Source organism: Abramis brama, assembly GCF_963993115.1.
Source record: "Abramis brama genome assembly, chromosome: 2".
In the NCBI taxonomy this organism is placed as follows: Eukaryota; Metazoa; Chordata; class Actinopteri; order Cypriniformes; family Leuciscidae; genus Abramis; species Abramis brama.
Window position 1 is genome coordinate 27,319,578 of NC_139964.1, and position 25,985 is coordinate 27,345,562.

General features: G+C 38.1%; 1 protein-coding gene across 4 annotated transcripts in view; it reads right to left on the reverse strand.

Annotated features, from left to right (window-relative positions):
- Nucleotides 1–25,985, reverse strand: part of inpp4b (inositol polyphosphate-4-phosphatase type II B) — a 181,739-nt gene that overhangs the window by 143,770 nt on the left and 11,984 nt on the right. The window contains exon 1 of one of the 4 annotated variants that reach the window (XM_084093433.1): nt 4,472–4,666. The exons of 2 other annotated variants lie outside the window; for them this stretch is intronic. The gene's annotated coding sequence lies outside the window, so the exon portion shown is untranslated. Of the gene's footprint in view, nt 1–1,004; nt 1,283–4,471; nt 4,667–25,985 lie in introns of those variants that run through there. One more of the 4 variants, XM_084093432.1, reaches the window with a different exon arrangement.

Sequence of the window (25,985 nt, forward strand, 5' to 3'; positions counted from 1 at the left end):
TTCAAAATGTAATCTCAAATAAATAAATAAAAGTTTAAATTTACAAAAATACTTGAGAGACGATTTTTTTATCGACCAATATATCGTTCAGAACACTTAATCAACCAATATTGAGCCAGAATGTCAGTTCTAGTGATAATTAACCATGTTAATTTACCGTATAATTAACAATTGTCAAAAGACAAACTACTTCGGTTTTTAATTTGTATATTATATAATCTTGTTTAATTTGAATAAATACTTAATATTGGCACAAGAAAATCCATTTTGGTCTGAAGCAAATCGGGTTGACCGCTCATGCTCAGCAAAGCCAACACTGAAATTACTGTCAAAATACATTTTAAATGGAGAGCATCAAACAGTTCAAACAGAATTAAATCCAGCCGTTTAATACCAAGTGTTGAACAAACCCTCGCCAGAAGAATGTCTGAGGAAAATCAACATTGTGCTGCTTTGCAAGAACAAACAGATTAGCCAGAGAAAACAGAAAAAGCGAAATGAGAGGCTTCCTGACACATGAGTTATGATCACTGGCTGCTGTCACTTTCTCTCTGTTGGAGGCTTAAAAACAAACTTGATCGTGCCCTCGCCTCGTCACCGGAGGAAGTGTGCATGCAACACAAACACCTTGCTCTCTAAATGAAGACACACCACAGACTTCTGCTGTTTATATCAAACTAATCATGACTCCAGACTAACCCAACCGCCTCAAAGAAACTTTCAGCCTGTTAGGATTCAAAAACCGTTATGCACTTTATTTAAAAATCACTTGGCAACATCCCAAAAAGGGAGATTTGCCACATTTAGCTCACGTCTAAGGACAATTTTGTCCCCAAACTCCAACAAACACACATGTGGCTCGTCAAAGACGACACGTCTCACACTCCAAATCCCCAAACATGTCAGTCCAGCACCAACCAGTCCATCCCACCTGTGAGTTGGGGTCATGCGTGTCCATACCTGCACAAACACACTTAAACGCAGCACCCTGAGAGCAGACTCACTTGTTAAGAGTAGCGCTGGTCCTCAGAGGAAGTGTCCTAGCGAAGCTGTCGCGGGGCAGGACCGCCTCACAGGGCTTCTGCGCGACACCACATCTCCTCCTGATAAACTGTGCACTGGTACATTTGCAGCCTCCTTCACGTCTACGCATAGCAGCCGGAGCGAGCAAACACACACGCACACACACGCGCACGCATGCAGAGCAGCGACACGACCCGACTGACTGAATCAACCACTGCAGTTCTGAGCCGACGCCAGAAACACTGAGACAGACAGAGAGAGAGAGAGAGAGAGAGACAGAGAGAGAGAGAGAGAGAGAGAGAAAGGGGGAGGGAGTAAGACTGGGGAGGCGTGTAACACTGAGAGATTAAGGAAGGAAGAGAGAGAGAGAGAGAGAGAGAGAGAGAGAGAGAGAGAGAGAGAGAGAGAGAGAGCAAAACTAGGTGAGACAGAAAGAAACCTCACACGGGCTGAACAGTGACAGGGGTCAGTGACTCAACAGCTACTTGAATTAACACACACAAACAGACGTTGATTGTGTGGTAACGTGTGGTATGTGTGTGTGTGAGAGAGAGAGAGACGTATGGTTCATATATGGTTGATATTTGAGTGCGTTTGCTCTGCAGTTGGAGGAATTAGTTTTACAGGCTTTACAGGCTTACAGCTAATCCACAAACACACACATGCATCAGAGCCATGTTTTCTGAGAAAAAGCAGGCTGTGTCTCTTCAAATATATATATATTTTGTATTGTATGATAAAATATTTGACATTACAAACCAGACATTACAGATTAAATACCATATAAACCATATTTTCTCTTAAGTAAAAGGTGTTTGCAAAAGCTCCGACTGTGCTGTTTCTGCAGATCTGCGGCTCTATAGACCAATCTCCCCCTGAAAATTCTCAGAAGTCGATATAGTTGGGCAAACTTCTATTGTGCTGAAGAGGAAACTCCACTGAATATCATTTTTGCGTTTCCTTTTTCTCAAATAGCAAAAGAAAAAAATAACGATGGCATTACTATGACTTTACAAAAAAGAAAAAAAATAGTGAGAGATTGATTACATTGGTCAGAAAAGAGAAAGAGGTCAAATTTGCAGTAACTCTTTTGGCCTTTATATTAGAAACACTCACACACTGAAACGGTTCGATAAAGGATTGGGTCATTAGCCTACTCTGCTCTGATTGGTCAGAAGGCCCATTCTGTTGTGATTGGTCTACTCTGCTCTGATTGGTCAGAAGGCCCATTCTGTTGTGATTGGTCTACTCTGCTCTGATTGGTCAGATGGCCCAGTCTGTTGTGATTGGCCTACTCTGCTCTGATTGGTCAGAAGGCCCAGTCTGTTGTGATTGGTCTACTCTGCTCTGATTGGTCAGATGACCCAGTCTGTTGTGATAGAGACAGAGCGTATTTAGGCCACGCCCACACCGGGGGGGGAAACAATCCAACGGTCTCCATTGACTTTGCATTGCGAGAGGCTGCCTCCTTGTCATTTATGACTTATAACAAAAAACAAAACAATGTCTAAAAGCTGCTATGTGACAAGGTGTACAGCAAACAAGCTAAATAACCCAGAAATACATTTTTATAAGCTGTCGACCCCCAAAAATGGTTGTTTCAGGACATAAAAGTGGATCAATTGAGACAGAGCGCAACTAGTTCTCGAACTACTCTGAGAACTACGCCCACTGGAACGCGACATGATATTGTAAAAAATGCTACAGCTTAGGTTACATAAATATAATATATAAAACTGACATTTGGATATTTGACTTACCAGTGACAAAATGTTTACTGCACACGTAGACATACTGAGTGTCAGGATCCCACAATTTACCCATTCTTCCTACTCTGCTCTGATTGGTCAGATGACCCAGTCTGTTGTGATTGGACTACTCTGCTCTGATTGGTCAGATGGCCCAGTCTGTTGTGATTGGACTACTCTGCTCTGATTGGTCAGATGGCCCAGTCTGTTGTGATTGGTCTACTCTGCTCTGATGGGTCAGATGGCCCAGTCGGTTGTGATTGGTCTACTCTGCTCTGATTAGTCAGATGACCCAGTCTATTGTGATTGGTCTACTCTGCTCTGATTGGTCAGATGGCCCAGTCTGTTGGGATTGGTTGATTCAATTGATTAAATAGTACTTATACACCTTGGTTGTCAATTAAGACAAAAAAAATATTATTAATGTTACAGAGGCAAATTTAGTGAAGAAAAAAAAACAGTGTAGGGTCACATGAGAGAGCGCGGATATTGGCTGATTACCGTCAATGCCATTATTCAGCCCGCAAATCAGTATAAATAGGTCAAACTAGTGAAAATGGATGGACTAATTACAGAGTAAACAACTTAACCACTCAGGCATCACCACGTTTGGTCACGTTTGAATCGTGATGACCTTGAAATGATGATCAGCTCTTTTTTTTTTAGCTAAATCTGCACCTCCTTTTTTTATGGTAGCTTCAGTGTTTACAGATAATTTGATGACTAATGGTCTGAATAGAAGTTGAGCATGTAAAAACAAAACAAACTGTGATTGGCCACAATATATGTCAATCTCTTCAGGTCTAAGTAGGCGGGCCTTAACCAATATAAGCTGCTTATTCAGGCATATGACGATCAAAAGTCTAGCAGGGTAAAACTGTTACATAACCTCTCATGCTAGTGGAACTGCATGACGACAAATTTACATTACATTATTAAATAATAACTTCTTAATTCCTGAGCTAAGCAGTCACTTCAACAGCACTGGTCTTTGAGTCTTTGAGTCTACTAATACTCTAATGAGAGTTATTTGACATGTAGTTGCAAAGTTGCTTATAGTTCACCATCGAAATAAAGTGTAACCAATATTAAATAGCTACGAGTCACACATCACTATAGGCCTAGAATTTCAATATTGTAGGCATGTTTGTTTAAGATTAATCAGATAAGATAAGTCTGCTTTTTCTTTTACTCTAAACAACCTTTAAACTGAAAGCAACTTCTAAAACACACACACAGAGTCATAATGACAAAACACAGGTCATACTGCACTGATAAAGAAGTTCAAAGAGCACACTTCAGATGCTTGAGGAATTTATACATACACATCTGTTTACTACCAACATATTCATATCCTGAGGTGAATACGACAGATTGAGACTGAACTTCCCTTCATGACCTGATGTAATTCCTACTGAACATGACACATGGACAGAAGCAGTCATGAGCTCTTATATAGGCTAATGTTGTCTAGACTAACGTCTTGACAATTAAGCAACAGTGGGATCATGTAAGTATGTGTACTTTCTATTAAAGGTTTATTAATAAAAGTATACATGCAAGTCTACAACTCGGTCAAATCAACAGAGAAACACAGCTTGCATACACCTTCACTCACAAGAAGTATGGTTAATATACAAGACTGCAACAAAATGGTGCATCAGAAGTAACGTGGCACAAACACATGGAGAGTGACCTACCAGCTTGAACTTCAGACCCAGTAATGCTTCTTAATGTCCATAAACAGCAACAGGCCTTTGAATCAAAGAATCATACAGTAAATTTATCCTTGATCAGACTTACTCCATGTGCTGAAACACAACTGAGTGAACAACTCTTCACACAAGAAAACACAGAGTCATTCCACAACATGCCCATGCTCGCCTCAAACCTCCACGTGACCATTGTTACAACTGCCAGTGATGAACAAGTCAGAATTGGCTTCCTTTTAGTTCATGAACTGGAAGAGGTCTTTACCTAATTGCAGTTCAATGGAATTTCATTATCTTATGACTGTACATTATCCTACTTCTTACCAACTGAATAAATAAATGGACAATATTGATTTGAGTTGAAACTATTCTATTAACCCCCTGAGGTCGGCAATCACGCCGGCGTGATCTGCTCGTTTTTTTTTATATCAGTGCAAAATACTCTGTTGATTTTGATTTTACATACTTGTATTGTACATCATTCAAAACTGTTAAATATCTTCTTTTATTTGTGTACACTCATAATAAAAACAAAATGTTGTGTTTTTCGTAAAACAAAGAAAATAAACATGATGCGCGTTCTGCCGTCTCTCTCAATGTGAAACTCATTCTGAAACGCGACAGAAAATGACCTGTAACTCAGCGAATGTTTGTCACACAGACTTGAAACGCATGTCTATACAACGCTTGGAATCTCTATTCTTAAAGTATGTAAATTATATAAAAAACAAATATTCTATTTTTAAGTAATCCAGACGAAAGCAGCGGCATGTACAGTTTCTCAAACGCGCCCTCATTAAATTTAATTTGAACACGCCTACGAGCGCACGAGCGATTGACATGCAAATGATCCATGCGGAGAAACGCAGACCTGTAACGCCCTCATTACCTCAAAACAAAGCAGAGACTTCGTAACTTACTCCTTACTGTGTTTGAAAGACGCGCCAGAGCTTACATTGGATTTAGGCTACCTCAGAAGAAGAAGGACGCGATTTGAAGACAAGAAAGATTTAAGGTAAGAAATTTTTACATATTAGTTTGATATTGTTGCATAAATGTCACATTGCAGTTGAACTGTTGCTAGATATATGGGGAATATTATAATATTTAGACCCGTGTTTACTGTTAAGCCTACTGTGTTTGTGGATATCTGGTCAAACGTAGATATGTATGGTAACCATAATGTTTTATATTTGAGCGCGATCGCGTTTTAATGTATCAGATTTTGCAGCGCGATCGCGTTTGAATGTATCAGATTTTGCAGCGCGATCGCGTTTATCATTTGAAAATTTGAAAAGCAAAACACACCAAACGGCTTCATGTTTTTACTATTATCTCATTTCATATCATCATAACGAATGGAAACATTTGAAGTAACATGATAATCAATATATTTTTCTCTAGCTTGGTTGTTACTGAAATATTTTGGAAGATTTATACTGCTATCAATTGTTATTATTATTTTACCCAGCACTGCGCATAGCTTATGCCTACAAGGCACAACAAACCTGGTGTTTATTATATTCTATATTGTTGGAAACATTTGTGTGTGTGTGTGTGTGTGTGTGTGTGTGTGTGTGTGTGTGTGTGTGTGTGTGTGTATTTTGTGAATTTTAAAAAGCAATTTTAGCTAGAAAAATCTAATATTTATTTGCAAAATCGTGCAGGCCTTTCTCTTGATATCAGTATGTTCACTTTTTTTTCAGGGCCCAGATGCCACTGAGTCCTGCCGACTTCAACATTCACATGAGTCTCTGGAACATGAACATGGTAAAGTGAAAATAAACACCTTGGAAATGAAAGGTATGTAATGTTTTTAGGAATGGCACAAAGGTCTGTCTTTGAAGTGTTTTTTTGGCATTTGTTGTGTCTATTTGGGTTATGTTGTGTTGTAAATAAATCCAAACAATTTAAAAGCCATTCTTTTTTAAATCTCCTCATTTACAGTATTGTGCAAGGTTGCTCAGAATGACAGGGCTATTAGGAGCTATATTAGGATAGCTCCTAATAGGGCCGTTGGGGAGGTTCTTTGTCTTTCTCAGGTGAGAAAAGCTTACATATTAATGAGGTCCCGCATAAGGCTTTCTAACACAAAACACGTCGTAACAAATTTAAATCAATATATTGTCTTATCTGAATGAGCAGTCAGGGTGATTTTCACATAGTTTTGCAGCAAATATTCTAGGCTACGTGATACAATTTTCAAAAGTCTTATGAAGAAATAATCAGTATGGGTTTCATGAGCTTATTTCAGTGAGAATTTTTTTTTGTATTTTCACAAACCACGCATAAATGTCATTATCTCAAAACTACAAACTTTTACATACATGTTGCTGATATATTATTGTAGCAGAGTTTGTGCTGAATACAGTGTAATTAGACTTTAGCCATGAAAATGTCACAAGTAACAGAAATAACCAGAAATGTCAGAGCATGTCAGAACACCTCCAGGGCCCAGAAAACAGCTCAGACCCCAGAGGGTTAAGCTAGAAAAAAGAGACAGCAGAGTGATACGTGAGACATGAAACCAGCACAGCTATGTAGAAAATCAGTCAATTAGGCAGTTTAATGGCATTTTACAAAATACTTAGCAGAATGACACGACTGACCAATCAGAACGGAGTATTCCAGAGTCATAAAGATGTAGATATCTGAACGTGCCTGGATTACTTTTCCATTCGGCTCCAAGTCTCACTCCAGTGTCAGATCTCAAAGGGTCCCGGTGATCCCACAGAGCCAATCAAACTGAACTGTGAGTCGCCTCTGGCCTCAGGTGTGGAGAGCCTCTGAGGGATTTCAACCACAGTTTCAATTCAGCTGGGGGAGTTACAGAAAGGAAAACTGATACAGGGCTTGACACTACCACCCGGCAACCCAAATATACTGAAATATCTGAAACGCTTCCAATACTCATTTTCCACAGAATAGACACACGCTCTCTCTCATCTCTCCGACAGCGAGTGACACACAAACCCGCCTCTCCTCACTCACTCGTTTCATTTGCTCCGGATGAATATTGTTGCTGTTGCAGGGCTTGAATTTCAGTGTGGGATTGTGTGTATTGCACATAATTATACTCATTCCAGCAGATTTTGTGCTCACAGCCGAAGTGCGGCACATAAAGTCGCCTCTCAGTACTAAATCTCTTTTTATTGCACTTAAACAGTCAAATACACACAAAATAATGTCAAAATGCCGGTCTTGGCGAGTATTCACATAAACACAGTAATTTGTGTTTTAAGTGAGTGTAAAAAGTTGAGAATGAAAACGCATGTGTAACAGTATAATGGATCCGTGCATCAGGTTTTAAAGTGACAGCCTAACCTTCCTGCTGCCAAATTATGAGATCATTTTAAAAAATATCTATATGGAAGTTTTTTCCTATGCCAAGGTCTCGATGTCAAAATTGTGGCCAGTGAAAATGCTGAGTGGTTAATCATTTTGGAAAACCACCACTAGCCATAGGGTTGCGTATATATATATATATATATATATATATATATATATATATATATATATATATATATATATATATATTGCACTTCTATTGCACTTCACTTCATTAATTTATTATATTTGCACACATTAATTACTACATGTATGTAGTATTCAACCAATACAGTGTTAATATAACTGTTCTTCTTTTCAACCGGAAATCTTAGTTCTATCTTTATTCGATCTTTGTTTTATCTGCAGTTTATATAGTTATATTGCACAGAGGTCCAGAATTAATTATATCACTTCTAAGAGCAAGATGATTAAATATGCTCAAAGAAATAATCATCAGACAATAAGGGGCCATGTGGTTTAGAGGTCAAAGGTTAGAGTGGTTGAGGTGTTCTTATCTCACATACTGTGTATTACAGAATCAGATAGTTTTGTTTCACAAGAGCAGCTTGTTTTCCTGTCGCTTTGAAGCATGCAGGTGGGTGGCTCGGCAGATAAAAATGACAATGACACGAAGATGCACAAGCTTGATCATCTCAGAGAGATCACAAACAGCACAGAGTAAAGATTCACAAAACTACACTCGATGAGAAATAACATCTGGCTGCCCAACATCAACAGAGTGGCTTCTGGCTGTAGTAACTCTGTGATACGCTTTGACTTTGAAGACTTTTAAGCACAAGGTCATTTTAGAGTTACTCAAACGTGCAGTCAATACACTTGAATTAATGCACCTCAAATAACCCATGGCAACAGTGGGGGCAAAAAACCCCGCTTTTGATGCTGGTCAGGAAAGAACCGTTAAACACACACACAACGCCTCTGGGTGAAACTATCATGCTGCGTCTCTTTGACATACAGGAAGTCCAATTAAGGAAGTGCTTTGAGTCTCTGGCTCTGTTCTAAAATCTAGTGAGCTGCCTATACAGGCAACATGACTGAAATGGATCATACATCAGAGGTGGTTTAGACTGTTTTTAGCCCCCCTAAAACTATAATCAACTATTTGAAGGATCGGGCCAGTGTTGCTTCAAGGAAGTTTATAATTTTCACGTGTTTTTAAGTCTTATCAGTTATTAAACATTGATGTGATTTTAAGCCATTCAAGCAAAAGACGCTGTGAAAGAAACTTCATGTGGTACTCGCACGCTGTGATAGATCGTTTACACAAGTACACGCAAAATTATGTCAAAACGCCCATTATGACGTGTAATCACGTAAACACAGTCGATTATGTCTTAAGTGAACCAAAATATTGGGCCCGTGTCAATATAACTGATTCGTAATACATTGGGTAAAATAGTCTAAAAGTATGCATGACAGTTTATATTAGATACATTTTAGTATTGAATGATTTAGATTTACAAATCAACATTTCTCACTTTGACTGCATGGATTTTTTTAATGAGCTTGTTAAATTATGCTGCCTACCTTCTGAAACAGCCTTTGCTTTGTGATTTAAAAAGCTGCCTACATAAGCACTAGACTTTACACCCACAATGAGCCTTAGCATTAACTACAAAGATGCCAATTCTGTCCTAATCAGTACATCAAATCAACTAATCGCGTCTGTAAAGTGCTTATGGCAACATGTGACCACAAAAAAATAAATAATAATAATGCTGTCAACACATGCATATGCCAAGCATTGAATATTGGTATATTATTAGTGTTGTCGCACATGGTCAGACCAGGTGTTTTGACACCTGGTGTGTTTAAAACATTTGATGGAGAAAATCAGAAAAAAAAAGAAATTAAGTTTAAAAATACCTGAACCAGTGCAAGGACAGAAAAAAAAATATAAAAAAAATAGAAGATTTCCCAGAAAAGTCCCAGAAGATGCGTAAACCCAATCAGATCAGAGATTATGGTAAGTGCTGCCATGTGTAAATCGCATCAGGTGGAGCTTGAACAGTCTCTCTGAGGCTGAGGCTGTTTGAGCGCTGGAATAACCCCTACTTCAGAAGAAAGCTGCCATGAGCCGACCTCCATGGATATATTACAGTAACAGTAAGCCAGTTTTACATTGAGAGATTAAAGTAAGCCCAGCACTGAACTCACCCTTGACCCACTAATACAAACCAGGTGACAGAATATGAATCAGTTATGAGTGGGAGGAAGAAGTGAGACCACCTTAATTACATTTCAAAATGAAAAACGCATTACAAAATTGATCTGGACAAATCCCATCTTGTAGAACCTGGAATGGGATTATAAAGGGAAGGGATGACTGGAGCGTCTGAAGAATGAGTTTCTGAAAAGATTTGTGATGTTTGACTAAACCACAGCACCTCCAGAAGGGTCCATCAATACCTGACACGCTGGAGTGTTTCACTGCAGGACACACACTGTACGCTGGGCATCAAGTGCCATCCAGAGCCATTTGAGTTTTTATTTGAGTTTTATTCATATTTTCAATTAGCTTTTATTTTCATGCATGTTCATTTTAGTTTAATCATTTCGTTATGTGCTTGTGTCATTTTATTATTTTTTTTGTTTTTTAAAAATATTGGCATTTAGGTTTAATTAGGGCCCAAGCCCTGAAAGGGTGAAGGCCCTATTGTTTTCATAAGGATTTTTTTTTTTTTTTCATTATTTTTTTTTTTTCTGCCTTTTTGCCACTTTTGGGGCCCTTAACATGCTCAAAAACTCTTGAAACTTTGCACACACGTCAGAACCCGGACTGGTACCCGGGCGTGGCAGGGGGGCTCGACAGCGGCCCCTGGAATGGTGTCCGAAAACTTGGTCCATAAATCAAACACGCTTGCATGTAATAATATGAAACTCAGTACACATATAGATCTCATCGGGCCGAACAACTTTCGTGCTCTAAGTTTTACAAAAGCCCAACAGGAAGTCGGTTATTATACGTTGTTTGGAAAACGCATACAATGGAATGTGAAATAATCCTCCTAGGCAATTCTTTCAATTGCCACCAAACTCGGTCAGCATAAAGTCAAGACATTGAGGATGCTAAATTGCGGACGGATTTTTGATATCTCGAACGGTTTGGCCGTGGCGAGGAAACGAATTTATGGCGAGAAAAGAAAAAAACGAAGTGTTATAACTTCTGCATACATTAACTGATCTTGATGAAACTTCAGCAGTGTGTTCGTGGTAAGAGGCAGATCACATGTATGTAACTATTGTGAGTCAAAGTTATAGCGCCACCAACTGGCAGCAGGAAGTGTGTCACTTTCTAAATGCTTTTGACAAAAGTGAGGGGGTTAATTTTATGTACAGTCACAAAAATCAGTACACATATTGGTCTAATCGAGCCGGACAATTTTCTAATTTACAGTAATTAGCTCTGAGCAACAGGAAGTCAGATATTTTGGTTTGAATGTGGATTTCTTTGCAAAATCAGCCTCTGAATTTTTACCCACTCCTCTTAAGTGGTTTATTTTATTCCCACAAAACTTTTTCAACATGATGAAAATACATTAAAGATGCTAAATTGTAAACAGATAATAAATATCTCAAACGGTTTTGCTATGGCGAGGGATTAAAGTAATGTAAAAAAAGGAAACACTAAAAACCTCCTATCTTCTAAAAATGTAATTATACACCATTTTTTTCTATATAAAATTATACAAATATCAGAACTAAACCCATTTTATTCTTTTTTTTCAATTTAATAATTGTTTAAGTTTAAAACATCCAGAATGTTTTTTAGTCCAAAAAATAAATAATGTCATTCATAGTGCTATACTGCCCTCTTGTGTTCAAAGTCAGGTAGGCCCTATTGTATCTATATAAAAATATACTAGGTATGTGACGGTGAGGAATATTTTACCACCGGTTAATCAATGTGTGACACCGCTGGGGGCTTTTGAATTGCTAACTTAAAAACGAAAGTAAAATATGTTCGTCAGCACTGACATGGATAATGGTGCAGAACGAGCGTTTTCAATGAATTCCTATGGAAGTAGGAATTAACTAAAAAACGTTCGCTCTTCTCTGCCCGTTCCTCGCCGTGGACGCACACCATGAAGCGATGGAGGGCCCAAGCCGGTGACACCGCCACCCCAGTGGCTTTAGTGTAACTAAAGGCACCAGGGTGGCGGTGCCACCGGCTTGGGCCCGCAATCGCTGCTCGCAGCTATATTTTATTTTTATTTCAGTTTTAGTTTTTCAACTATTTTTTTATTTGAGAATATTTCAGCTTATTTCAATTAAGAGAGATGTTTCTAATAGTTTTAGTTAGAAATAAACTATTTGTTGTACCTTATTGAACATAAAACTGAAATTTCAGTCAGCATTTACATGTGCTTTTTCATTCTGTGGAACACAAAAGAATATAGAATATATTTTGAAGAATGTTTCAAATGTGTTTGTGCATACAGTGAAAGTCAATGTGGTCCAAAGCATAACAAATAGACTTTTATTTTCCATCTTCTTTTGTGTTCCATAGAAGTTTAAATGTATTTTATAACATACAGAAAGTAAAACTTGTAAGTTTTAAAAATAAATAAATATTTTTAATGGTAGTTAGATAGATAGCATTTTACAGTTTTTAATGATAACAGCCCCAAATCAATCCATCCGTGGCATATTCGTTAAATATAATGATTGAATAAATGCCAGTATATCAAAATCAAAAAGATAACATTATGTATTTCATGGTTATAATTCGGTTCATTATTAGACATTTTAATGGCAATAAATAAATAAATAAATAAATAAATAAAACCTTATACTTTTACTTCCTTGCACTAACATCTTAATTCTAAACATCTAAATTACAAGAGAAACAACTAGCTTGCAGCATAATGCCATAATCATAATTCATAATCAAATTCAACATACTGTAGTGTTTTATCATTTAAAATGAGCAGAACGACCCAAAATCAATCCAGCTGTGGCCTATTTTTAAATATTATGATTGAATAATGGCAATAATATAACAAAAAGACAACATCATATATTTCATGGTTACATTATATGCAGCATTGGACATTTTAATGGAAATTTTACTTAATAATCATGCACTTTTACTTCCTCGCACAAGCATCTACATTTTCTGCAGTATATACAATAATAATCGGCTTGCTGCACAATGATTGTGATGGAACTCCACCATGCCTCGAGTTGTTCCCGAATGCCACATCGGTATTATCTTACCCACAAGCCTTGTCATGGCGCCTCGGCACTTTTATAACTGTGACAGTCTTCACGCGGCGGTAAAACAGCAGATGCTCACTAACTCCCGTCTGCACGTAAAATTCAGCAGCTGCTTTCTTTTATTTGACTGCTTCATTTGTCTAACAACCAGTCAGCCAAGTTTGCTCACGTTCTGGCGCTTTGCCACTTTCCACCGCGATAAAATCAAGAAGCAGACATCCAAATCACTATTAATATTCGGCGCTGTATAAAACCCTGTGACCGTTTACAATGGCACTGTATTAACAACCTAATTCATCACTCTTCACCTCCACACCTTCATGGAGGTAGGAGCGGTTTACCGGCCGCTCAGTCATTACAGCTCAGAGGGGAAGCTTTTATACAAGGAAAAGCTCAGCCAAAGAAAACTCACACCAAAACCAAACAACAGCTCATAGTGACCACATCTGTCAAGCCCCAAAAAAAGGGCAAAAAACAGCATAAAAGTAGCCTACTTTATACCAGGGATTTGAAAACTATAGAGTGCATTAGTGCCTGCCCCTTTTTTTCAGCGCCGTTGGTTCTGGAAGTATTTTTTCTATTCAATTTTCCCATAGGGATTTCAAAAAAGTCTTTGTTAATAAGGGTTACAAGCCATGAACCAAGCTAATCAGCTACGAGGTGAATCACAACACTGCAAACTTTGATTTAAAGCAACAACAAAAAAAAAAAAGCTTTTTTTCCCAACTCTCTGATTGGTGTAATTGTCTGTACAGCATCATGGGTAATGCAGTTTTTCACCAAGAATTCCACTATTAAAGGACAAGTTCGGTATTTTACACTTAAAGCCCTGTTTACAGATCGTTTCTGATAAAATAGAACGGTTAAGATTAAAATTTGGACACATGCTGCTGGCCCGAGAATTTTAGGTTTATTTCGCTTCCCCCCCCACCTCCACAATGGCAGCCTATGGGCACTGGAACAATCCTTCATAAAACACATTAAACTTTCGATTACAAAGACGTGAAACTCACCGAGTGGTCAGGGGTGTTCACTGATATGCTCACACAAAAATCGCTGCAAAAGATGCTTTCCAACAGGTTTTATCGTAGTTTTTGTCCAACTCCATCGACTTGTATTGGATGAGCTGTGTGAGGTACGGTATTACTCCGTCGCTTCTTCTTCTGCTTCTTCTGTGTATTCAATTAAATGCCAGTGGTTTGCTTGCAATTGGCAAAGGTGCATTATCGCCACCAACTGGGCTGGAGTGTCTATTATTCAAGCTCTCAACAGAAGAATGTACGGGTGTGTGACGTTTGGAAAAATAGATCCACAGTTTTACAACGAATGGTAAAACACCATTTGGAAAGCATCTTTTGCAGCGATTTTTTTGTGAGCATATCAGTGAACACCCCTGACCACTCGGTGAGTTTCACGTCTTTGTAAACGAAAGTTTAATGCGTTTTATGAAGGATTGTTCCAGTGCCCATAGGCTGCCATTGTGGAGGTGGGGGGGAAAGCGAAATAAACCTAAAATTCTCGGGACAGCAGCATGTGTCCAAATTTTAATTTTAACCGTTCTGTTTCATCAGAAACGATCTGTAAACAGGGCTTTAAGTGTAAAATACCAAACTTGTCCTTTAAACATGATTATTTTAAAAACTGCTGAAATAATGCGGGCTGACGTCTTCAGCAGAAGCAAATACCATCGATTAACAACTTTGCAGCTCACAGAAGGTCTGTATTTAAAGGTTTATAAGTTATCGTTAAAAATCTATTTCTACTTCCTCAACCAGACTTTTGCACTCTTTAGAGAGCCTGTGAAAGAAAGTAAAAAAAAAGTACATACTCTACTAAATGTATTTTTAGTGCCCTTAATGTTAACATCAAAATATGACTATTTAAATTTTTCATTTAATATTTTTACATTGGTTATTAAATATTAAAATTAAATAATTCATGCAAATCAGTAAATAATGACAGCGAAATATTTTTAAAAGTAGAAAATCTTCAGGAAACCATGTCAAGTTAAAGGCATGAACAATTAAGACGAAATTTACCGGAAGCCCAGGCTCTTCTTCATCTTAGAACGGCAGAGAAATATGATGGAATATGAAACAATTCCACACATACGAACACAAGTACATGCAGCGCTCGCGACCAGCGGCCGCCGTGCCATTTTCCTCTGCCAGAATCCTTTGAATGACAGAGCATTAACATAAAATTAGCATAAACAAATGAGCGTAATGCGACGGCCACGGAATTACCCTGGCAGACGGGAATGAGAAATGTGTGCTCATAAAGCATTCCCTTTCAGATGAGTTCGGATGTTTCAAGGACTGTTTTGAAATGACGCCATGATTGTCGCTGAACAAAACACTAATCAACTTGGTGTGTGGCCCAGGACATCTTAATGATCTCTCCGTCTGTCTATCTGTCTCGCACACACACACACACACTGACCGAAGCGTGCAGGAAATACAAACACCACTTGTCAACTCTAAGTCCTGGTCTTTTATATTAAAGCCCTTCGCTCCTCTTTCCAGCCTTAAATTAGGAATAACTGGAGAAGGCCTGAGCGCAGGGGTGGTGAAGAGGGAGAGGTGGCTTTTCATTTAGATTGACAGGGCGGCGTTATCAGCGTGAAGCACCTGTGCGGGGTCAGTGCCGAAAACCGGAGCGCAACCAAAGCCGATCCCGGCAGTCGTCGCTGCTGTAATTGCTTCCATTGACCCTCCTCTGATCGGCTTGGGAATCTCTGACAGGCCGGTCAGATGTTACTGATCTCTGCAAGTATCACATGCAGATGTGCTCCCGTTCAAACAGATGCTCCTAATAATAATAACAGTAAAAAAAAAAGAAAAAATGATAAAACAAAACTAAAACCCACCATCAAAAGCTAGTTCATTTAAGACCTCATGAAATGTAAACAGATTTTTTTTTTTTAGATATTAGTTAATGTTAGTTAAAAAATAATAGTAAATAAAAATTAAATTAAAATATTAAATAAATAAAAACTATGACCCACCAGCAAAATCTAGTTCCTTTAAGACCTCGTGAAATATTACCTAAATTTGTTTAGGAATTAGTTAATGTCTGTTAGCTATAAATGAAAATAAATAAATACAATAAAATAATTAAAAAAACAATTGAAAAAAATGGAAAATAAAATAACAAAATAAAATAAGGTAAATTAAAATAAAATACAACAAAATAAAATAAAATAAAGACCTCATGAAATATAAACAGATTTTTAAGTCAAGTCAAGTCACCTTAATTTGTATAGCGCTTTTAACAATTTAGATTGTTTCAAAGCAGCTTTACAGTGATAATAGGAAATTAAAGTAACAGAGATTGTTTGGCTTTACAGCAGCTCTAAAATAAAGTTATTGTCCAGCTAAAGTTAGTTTTGATTGATTCACTTCCGATCAAAGATCATTATTAACTTAGGGGGCGCTAACACGACACCATTCTAACAGAAAACGCCCCGGCCCGCTCATCCGCACAAACAGTGCCTGGCGGCTCGAGAAAGCAAACCTTGAAACAGGTTCCAAGGTGCAAGCCTTGAAAAATTTGAGAAAAAAAGATTATCTCTGTGAAAATGCTGACGGCGTGCACATGCCTATTACGTGTTTAATCTATAGGTATGAGCGTTTGAATATGTGCGCAGGCGTGTAGTCTTTACAAATTGACCTCAACAAATAACTTGTCTGGCCTTAAAAATGTATAATACAGAAGTATTAGTTATTATTTCTTACTGTAAGTATTAGTTATTAGGTATTAATGTCTGTTAGCTTCTACTGTACACATTACATACAATGATTCAAAGCCCACAATCTGTTTGCTAAGTTTGGTGGTCAAAATTAACAAGCTAACTTCAGCCATCTTTATCTCAATATATATACACACCGATGAGCCAAAATTTTATGACTATAATGCCGTTGGTTCTCCGCGTGCTGCCAAAACATCCCACAGATGCTCAATTGGACTGAGATATGTGGAATTTGGAGGCCAGAGCAACACCTTGAACTCTTCATCATGTTCCTCAAACCATTCTTGAACAATGTGTGCAGTGACAGGGTGTTTTATTCTGCGGAAAGAGCCACTTCCACCAGGGAACACCACTGCCATGAAACAATGTCAATGTCACGGGTCAATTCTACGTCTTACGTGCGCTGTGTGTTGTGACACATTCCTCCCATAACCATTACAATTTTGTGTGACTGGTGCCACAGTAGAGCTTCTGCTGGCCTGGACCAGACTAGATGTTGACAATGTGGCCTTGTTAGAAGATGATATTCGCTAATAAACTCTAACTGGTCATAATGTTTTGGCTCATACATTTTTTCCTCAAAAGTGGGACCACCCACAAGTCTGTTGGCCAACAAGCACACACTTGCAAAAAAAAAAAAGGGAGGCGAAAAACACAAGCAGTGCAAATAAAAGATTTCCCGCTGTCTTTTGTAGCACTGGGCGGAAACAGAGCCAGAAAAACACACATTTGTGTGTTGGTTGCACATGATGAGCAGGTGCTGATAGTCAGTTTGCTGCTCGCACACATAAACGGAGAGATGGTTCCCCGCAGAGAATGCTGGGAAGGTCTTCAGGTGCACACCATTAGATTACAGGCCAAAAGCAGATGGGATGCTGGGATATCACAGCGGGAGAGCGGCGTGCTTGTGTTGGCTCTCGCTGGCTGAGGCCACTATCTGTGTGTTGTTTGAAGCAGATCCAGGAGCGGCTAGTGTAAACGTGCGGATGTCTCGCTCCAGATCTGCCTTTGTTTCATCTTCATCTCTTTGTACAGCTTTGATCTGCGCTTCTCTCCGGATTAAAGACGCCTCGCCCTGCAGGGAAAGGACGAGAACTGACGTTCCTCTTCATCTGCATGTCGTGACGATATCATTTTCAAACAGGATGATGAAATGAGATGTGATGATGTCAAAGAAATGTATGGATTCTGACAGGTCACGTCTCTGGGGAAGATCAGATGTTTCGTTCATGATGCCGTTTGATTGCTAACGCTCAAAGTGACGTAACCACACCATATGAGGGCTTTGAAAAAGAGATTTATGTCATCGCTCGACAACAATCACGGGGAGAATTACATCTAAGTAGATTAACAACTCTGACACTGGAAATCTGCTGAAATGCAAAAGATAATGAAATTGAGAATAATGCAATAAAAAGTTACACATTTAATTGATCCACAGATTTGTCAGCTTGTTCTGCTAATACTTTGGTTTATTTTTCCCATTTCAAGAAGATCAAGAAATTCTTCAGACTTCTTAAAAAACTTCATCAAAAAGCAAAAAATAAATAAATAAAATGAATAAATAAATATTCCGCCTTCTAAAAACTTATATCAAATGAATAAATATTTTTTTTGTATTTCTGTCTTATTTTCCAGTTAAAATAATGCCATAAAAAGTTAGATCTAGAAATTCTTATAGCCTAAAAATTCTATCAAAAAGTTTAAAAAAAACAACAGATAAATAAATAAAATAGATCAGACATAGATAAATAAATAAAATTAACAAATATTTTCCCAATTAAAATATCAAAAAAAAAAAAATAGCTGGATAAAAAAAAAGACTTAAAACACATGTATATTAATTGTCTGGCAGATGTTATGACTTGTTTTCAGTATAAGCAACTTAAATACAAGTGAAAAAATAGTTACATTCAAGATGTAATATGAAAACAAATCTTATATTATCTTATTCTCTTTTGCTTAAAGCAAATTCATCTTGGCCAAGGTAAAAATGGCTAATTAAAAACTCATTAAGAAGTCATTGTTTTGCAGTGCACTCAAGCACTTTAAAATTAGCTTGTACTTTAGATTGTTCTATTTAATTATCAAGGTTTTGAGTATGATATAAATGAATGTAATAAATATCTAGTTCAGTCATGAAACTCTAGATGGCACAGGCTGATCGGTCCTTTACATGCAATCTGCAAGCGATCACATGATTACCGCATGGCAAAAGCTGACTCTGCTGATCCTGCAGCCAATGAGATTGCTTGCTCAGAATTTAAATAATCTGGTTCAGTGTTTGCCCAATGTGTCTGACCTATCAGAGAAGACCAATTACAACAGACTGGGTCATCTGACCAATCAGAGCAGAGTAGATCAATCAAAACAGACTGGGCCATCTGACCAATCAGAGCAGAGTATTATCTTGGAAAGGCGGGATTTATAGAGACAGAATCCTCAATCAAACTGTTTTAGATACTGTGAGTAAAGAGGTGATGCTGCAATGTGTATTATGAGAAAATTAAAGTGTTTGGATGCATGTAAATCTATTGTAGGAGACTCCAAAACAAAATTAGTAACATTTAAAATAGCATAATAGGGGTACTTTAATGTAAATAAATGCATGAATGCTAAAATAAATAAATGCATAAATGTGTACATAAATCCATAAATAAATGCATACACACATACTGCAAAATTCCAGTTTCTTGGCTGGTATATTTTCACAGTTTCCTCACTATTTGCACCTAGCCAAAACCTACTTTTGAACCCCTGCCCCAAACCATTTCTCACTCTGGATAAATTGATGTATGCACATCTAATAACTTTAATAACTAGTTTTTATACTTTTCAACGCGTTTAGGAAAATCAGTGATTATGCAAGCGCTTCTTCGCTCCCATGAGCACCTCCATGCATCAAGACAATCAAATTAAGGGGCGGGTTTATGGAGACTAAGTGATAAAAATATTCGTTCATTATCTGGTGGCGTGTTCCTTCTGAGCGTGAATGGAAATGAAGGAGCGCTTGATTAGCTGGTGCGCTGTTGCTGCGACAGCTATGACATGTTCAGCAGTCCAGCGGACAGTAGATAATTACTTTCTCCTGACAGGCAACTTGTAGCACAGCTATTAGTTTGCCTCTCAGAGTGCTTCTTAAATCAGGTACACAAGTGCTATAAGATATGAGAAGTCTAATCTGCATTGGCCGAATGCTTCTGCTCATTTCTTACACTTATTCTCTCTCTCTTTCTCTCTCTAACACCACATGCAATATGCAGTTTCATCAAGTTCATTTTATTTGCCTCATCAAGTTTTCCACAATATCTCAAACTGAATCGTGATCATTCACAATGTGATCTCCAATCATTTAGCGAGTTCAAAAATGAAAAGTCAATACACAGTTCTGACAGGGTCATGGACAACAGGGGGAAAAACAATGCTAAATGCAAAATAATAATATGCAATTGAACATATAATTGTGGATAATTATCATAACACTATTTTATGATAGCAAAATCAATAGGCTAATGAACTTTTAGATTTGGTAGAAACAAAACAAATCAGAGAGATGCCAACATGGACATCCTCAAAAACCATGAACAAAATTACAAAGTAAAAAAAAAAAATGTACAAGACAAACTACAAAAAGGTTCACTTGCAACAAGATTTGTAAATTATTGGTTACAAATCCATCAAAACTGATTTGACATTTAAAGATTAAAAATTACACAAACTAAAAATGCTTTATGCATTTATAAAATTGTTAATGTTTATGTTGTTTTAATAGCGTTGCATGAGCAACATAGTGTCGGCCCACATCTGGACCGTGTGGAATCCAAGTGAACCAGATGTGGACCTGATCTGGGCATGCTCTGCATTTGTAAGTGACAGCTGTGCATTTAAAAACATGGAGATCTGCATCACTATCCATCTGATCCATCACAGTTATGAAGCAAAAGCAAACATGTCTGACTGGAATCTTTTGATCTTCAGATAAGCCACTATATATAGACAGCAATCTCTTGAGTAAGCTCAGACCGCAGAGCTGGACCTGACAGTAATGGAGCCCATACGACTCCAAAGCCCCCGCTGCGGGTTCAGAAGTTTGCGTTTTATATAGTGCATAAACAAAGCCTATTTCTGGAATTTCAACCTCTTGAGAATATTGTGTTCTGTGGGTTGTTCTCATACTCTGTACTAGGGTTGCCAACTGTCCCGTACTAGCCGGGACGTCCCGTATATTGGGCCTAAATGATTTGTCCCGTACGTGACCTCCCTTGTCCTGTTTATTGACTGCTATGCTGATCTAACCACTAACTAATGGGCTTCACATATGTTGCGTCCAAGTTCGTTATTTTAAATGTAGACGTGCTACAAGTACGCTCAAATAGCAACGCCATTGCGACACGCGTTTTCGCAGCGAGATGAAAAAATCTCACATTTTCAGAATGCCGCAAGCAGGTCATGTGACATCGAACCAACCGATCAGCTTTGGCCTTTCCGTAACAACATTGAAAGCTCGGCCAAGATGGACGAACAGCTGATCATAGCTGTACAGGGCGGATTTTTTATTGCTCATCTCCATAAATATATCAGTAGAGCTAATGCAAGGGCTCGAAATCCATTTATCCTTTGCTGAAACTTCTTAATCATCATGGACAACGCGGCTCATGATTGCTTAGCAACGGCAGACATCACGAGAGCGTTTAGTTTGTCGGTTTATTTGTTCTGCAAATTAGGTGTATGCGAGTAAAATGCGGCAGGAACATCTGAAAAAGTGTATGCAAAAGTGTATGCATTTGCAGATTATATTGCAAACAAATCATTATGATATTCACGGTGATACTGTAATGGGAAATCCATGTTGAAAACAGCTGTGTACATTTTTTTCAGGATTCTTTGATGAATAGAAAGTTAAAAAAACAGCATTAATCTGAAATAGAAAGCTTTTGTAACATTAAAATGTCTTTACTGTCACCGTTGACACATTTAATGCATTCTTGCAGAATAAAACTATTCATTTCTTTAAAACAAATTATTACTAATCCCAAACTTTAGAACGGTACTATATAATGCTACAAAAGCTTTAGATCAGGGGTGGGCAAACTTTTTGGCTCAAGGGCCACACTGGGTTTTAAAATTTGACAGAGGGCCGGTGTTGTGCCGAATTTCGACCCCCTGCCAAATTATTACCCCCCTAGTATTGGTAGGTTTAGGATTAGTTGTGGTAGGTTTAGGATTAGTTGTGGGGGAGGGGTAGGATTAGGGGTGGGGTTAGGATTAGGCAATCAGGTACTGACTTCAAGGAGGGGGGTAATAATTTGGCAGGGGGTCGAAATTCGGCACAACACCTGCCCAGTAGCAGATTATGAAACACGATCTCATGAAAGTGCGTATCTATACCACAAATTTTATTTATCGTGCCATTTATATGCCAAAAATGTTTTTTTTGCGTGCATATCTACGCACTGTAAACCCCTTGGTTAGGATTGGGGTGCGGAGTGCGTGCCTATTACATGCCATAAAGTGCGCATCATATGCACGCGAAAACTGCGTATCATAAGCACTACAAATACAATTCGTAGTATTCGCACTTTCATGAGATCGGGCTGAGCAAACACATTTAGGTTGTGGCAACGTCTGCGCGAAATTGACTGCGCGAATGTGAGAGATGACATTCTGACAATACATTTTTTATGCTAACTTAGATATCGCCCATTTAGCATGTTATGTTTTGAGGTTAATTTTTAATTAGTCAGATGTTAGATAATTATAGCCTATACTTTTTAAATATTGTTTATCCTTATTATTATTTAATGGGCCTAACAGTAAATTAGAAACAAAACACCTACAAGTGTACACTTAGAAGAGTAAAAATGACAGAAGGTTACGTTAATTCAACTTTATTAAAACTGCACATGGCAATCAATTTGCACTTCCAAAAGTCATGCATTTGTGGGGAAAAAACGAAATTAACGAATATATAAATTTATTTTAAGTATAATAAAATAAAACATAAAAAGCAAAGGCAGATCAGAACATTTAATGAACAAAACCGGGTTCTGTAACGTTACATGGCAGACAGGGGAGCATAGCCGAAAGCCGGGCGATAAAGGTCGGTAAACGGAATCAGTCAGGATACATCCACAAATCCAGAGGAGCAAAGAAACTAAATAGCAGACAAGTCAAAGGAAAAACTAAACAGGTGTGCAAGCGGTTACCACACATTTTTTTCTCTGAGTTTCCAAAAAAGGAAAAAACATTAACGTGCAACAAGTCTATGGCTTAAGTCGCGGTCTGTTTGGTTTCCATGGTGACGCGTCACTGCTTGTTACGTGACACACCGCAGCCACAACAGCGCTTAATGAATGATGATCTGCTTTTATGTCATTTTTCCTTTTTTACATTTGTTAGCTATGGCATACAATATCTGATATTCCGATTGTCAAATATATGCAACGCAATATATATATAAATATAACGCAAAGTATTGCAAGAAAAAGGCAAAATGAACGCGATCTTAAGACAATTTTTTAAATACTCGACGGGCCGGATTAAACAGCCTAACGGGCCGTATGTGGCCCGCGGGCCGTAGTTTGCCCACCCCTGCTTTAGATGGTTTGTGTGTAACAATTGACATTTATTTCTATGATGTTAAAATTCTTTTTAGGAGTAAATTGTGCATTGATAGGTTTATATCTGATAACCTTTTATAAACACACTTAACTGCAGACACTGAAATGACATACACTGTGTGGTTCAGTACAAATATTTTGAGTGTCCCTTATAAAGAACCACGATTGTCCCTTATTTCCATGTGTCCATCACATACACTTTAAAATCCTAGACAGAGTATTAAGCTCCATTTATAAAGATGCAAAACATGAAAGATGCATTAGTTTAGTACATAGTGCTGACTTAACATAGTGTTTGACTGGATGTTGTCAAGTTCCTAGGAGTTGCTCGCTGTTCACAATGTTCGGAATATGGGTTATATGTATAATGGAGTTAATGGGGGTTTATATGAATGTTTCTCTGAAGGGAACTGACTGTCTTCAGTAAAGTTTCGATGGCATTTTCTTTTCCTCTTCCCTTCGTATAATGCCTATTGTTAAAGTAGTGTTTACTTTGTGTACAGCGGTAATCAAGGAAACGCTGTATCACTGCTGTTTCATAAGCGCCACCTACTGTCAAAGAGTGAATTTCACAGTTTGCCCCTGTTACGCGCATGTATTTTTTATGTAGCATAATTTCACAAAGCTAAAGTCAGACCAAAAAAAGTCTGTTTTTGCTTTTAATCTTGAAATCATAATTTAAATACAAAAAACAACTGCTCATGTGTAGTAGCATCTTTATTTGGATCGTAATCAAAATGCAGTGGTTGCCTCTAATTTAAAATGGCTCCGTAGCCATTTGAATTTAGAGGCAACCACTGCATTTTAAATTTAATACTTTTGGTTTAAGGCCAGTTTGGCATGTAATAGTGCGAATCGGAATCGGACCATTTGTTTGTAAAAAAAAAATTGCCAATTGGAATCGGCCATGAAAAATCCTGATCGGTGCATCACTATTGACCATGACATGACTAACATGACTAAATATCATGTTGTTCTTTTTTGCCATTATCTAAATAATCCAGTTATACAGTAATTAAAGTTGAAGTGCCGGTCGTAAGGTAGAGCATTACAGAAATAACCCTGCTATTATTTTTTATCTATATATGTGAGATGCAATGCAGTCCACCTGTCCGTTCTGACTTCATGCCCTCCGGCAAGATCAAATCCAGTGAGAGCAATCGGGAAGTGTTTCCATCGCTCTTCCTGCTCTCTTATTCATGAGGCAGGGCTCTTACAGAAATACTAAAGTGTGAAGCTACAGGCGGACAAGGAAATGATGCTCAAATGAAACCTGAAGGATCTGCTCAGAATTTCAAAAACTCTCTTTCTCGCTCTCATTAGCATCTTCTGCTAATGTTCTGCTTCCTGAAGCTTGGCAGAATGAAGTGGATTGGAACTGATTCACTGAAACGAAATGACTCAAACAGGCACAATATCGCTGGAGGAATCTAGGGTTGAAGAGTCTTGACAGCTCAACATTCCTCTTCAGGATTTAAACCCACAACCTTGCAGTTGTGGCCAAATGGTTAGAGAGTCTGACTTGTAACTTAAAGGTTGAGGGTTTGATTCTTAATAGTGTTCACTACTCACTGCTCCTAATGTGTGTGCACTAACTTGGATGGGTTAAATGCAGAAGACAAATTCTGAGTATGGGTTACCATACTTGGCCTTCACGTCACTTCACTTCTTCTTCACTTAACAGCCTTGATCTTTAACCACTAGGCCACACCAGCTTTGTGTCTGCTGTGGGAAAATAAATGTAATGAGGTCCTGACTCTCTCAGGGGGCTAATAAACATGACATACTGTACACACACAGCACTGGACAGGTGCTTTGTTCAGTGAAGCTGAAGGCCTGCAGTGATAAACTCTCTGTGATTAATGCCAATACATTTCACTTCCCGGCCAAAAAATAAATAAAACAATTTGCTGTTTGGATATAAATAGGCAAATGCTTAAGAGTGCTTGATTGTATCATTATTGCAGTGATTATTATGTTTCTAGCATGTTATATCTTTGGCAACAGTTCCACTAACTCTAATAGATTAAACAACCTTTAATTGCCATCAGGATGGAAGGTGGGTATAGTCTCACCAATTTTTAAATTAGGAGACACAACAAACATTTCAAATTATCGCCCATCAGGGAGGATTGTTGTATCTAAGGTTGCAGAAAAGTGGATCGCCAAGCTGCTGAATAAACACCTCAGCCACGGCCATTCTCTCCTGCACCCCATGCAATTTGGGTTTCGCCAGTACCACTCCACAGAGACCGCAAACTGTGTCTTCATAACAAACAGTGAAATCCTTGCTTGATAAAACCACCTGTGTTGGTGCAGTCTTTTTGGATTTAAAGAAGGCGTTCGATACAGTTCGATACAGCCCTTCTGTCTAAACTGACTCACTTCAACTTTGCAGAAGATGCACTAGCTTGGTTTCAATCTTACTTGTCCAACAGAAGACAATCTGTGAGTGTTGGTGGCAACATGTCGTCTTCCTTTGAATGCCCAGCAGGGGTCCCACAAAACTCTATTTTGGGACCAGTATTGTTCTCTGTATTTATAAATGATCTGCCAAACA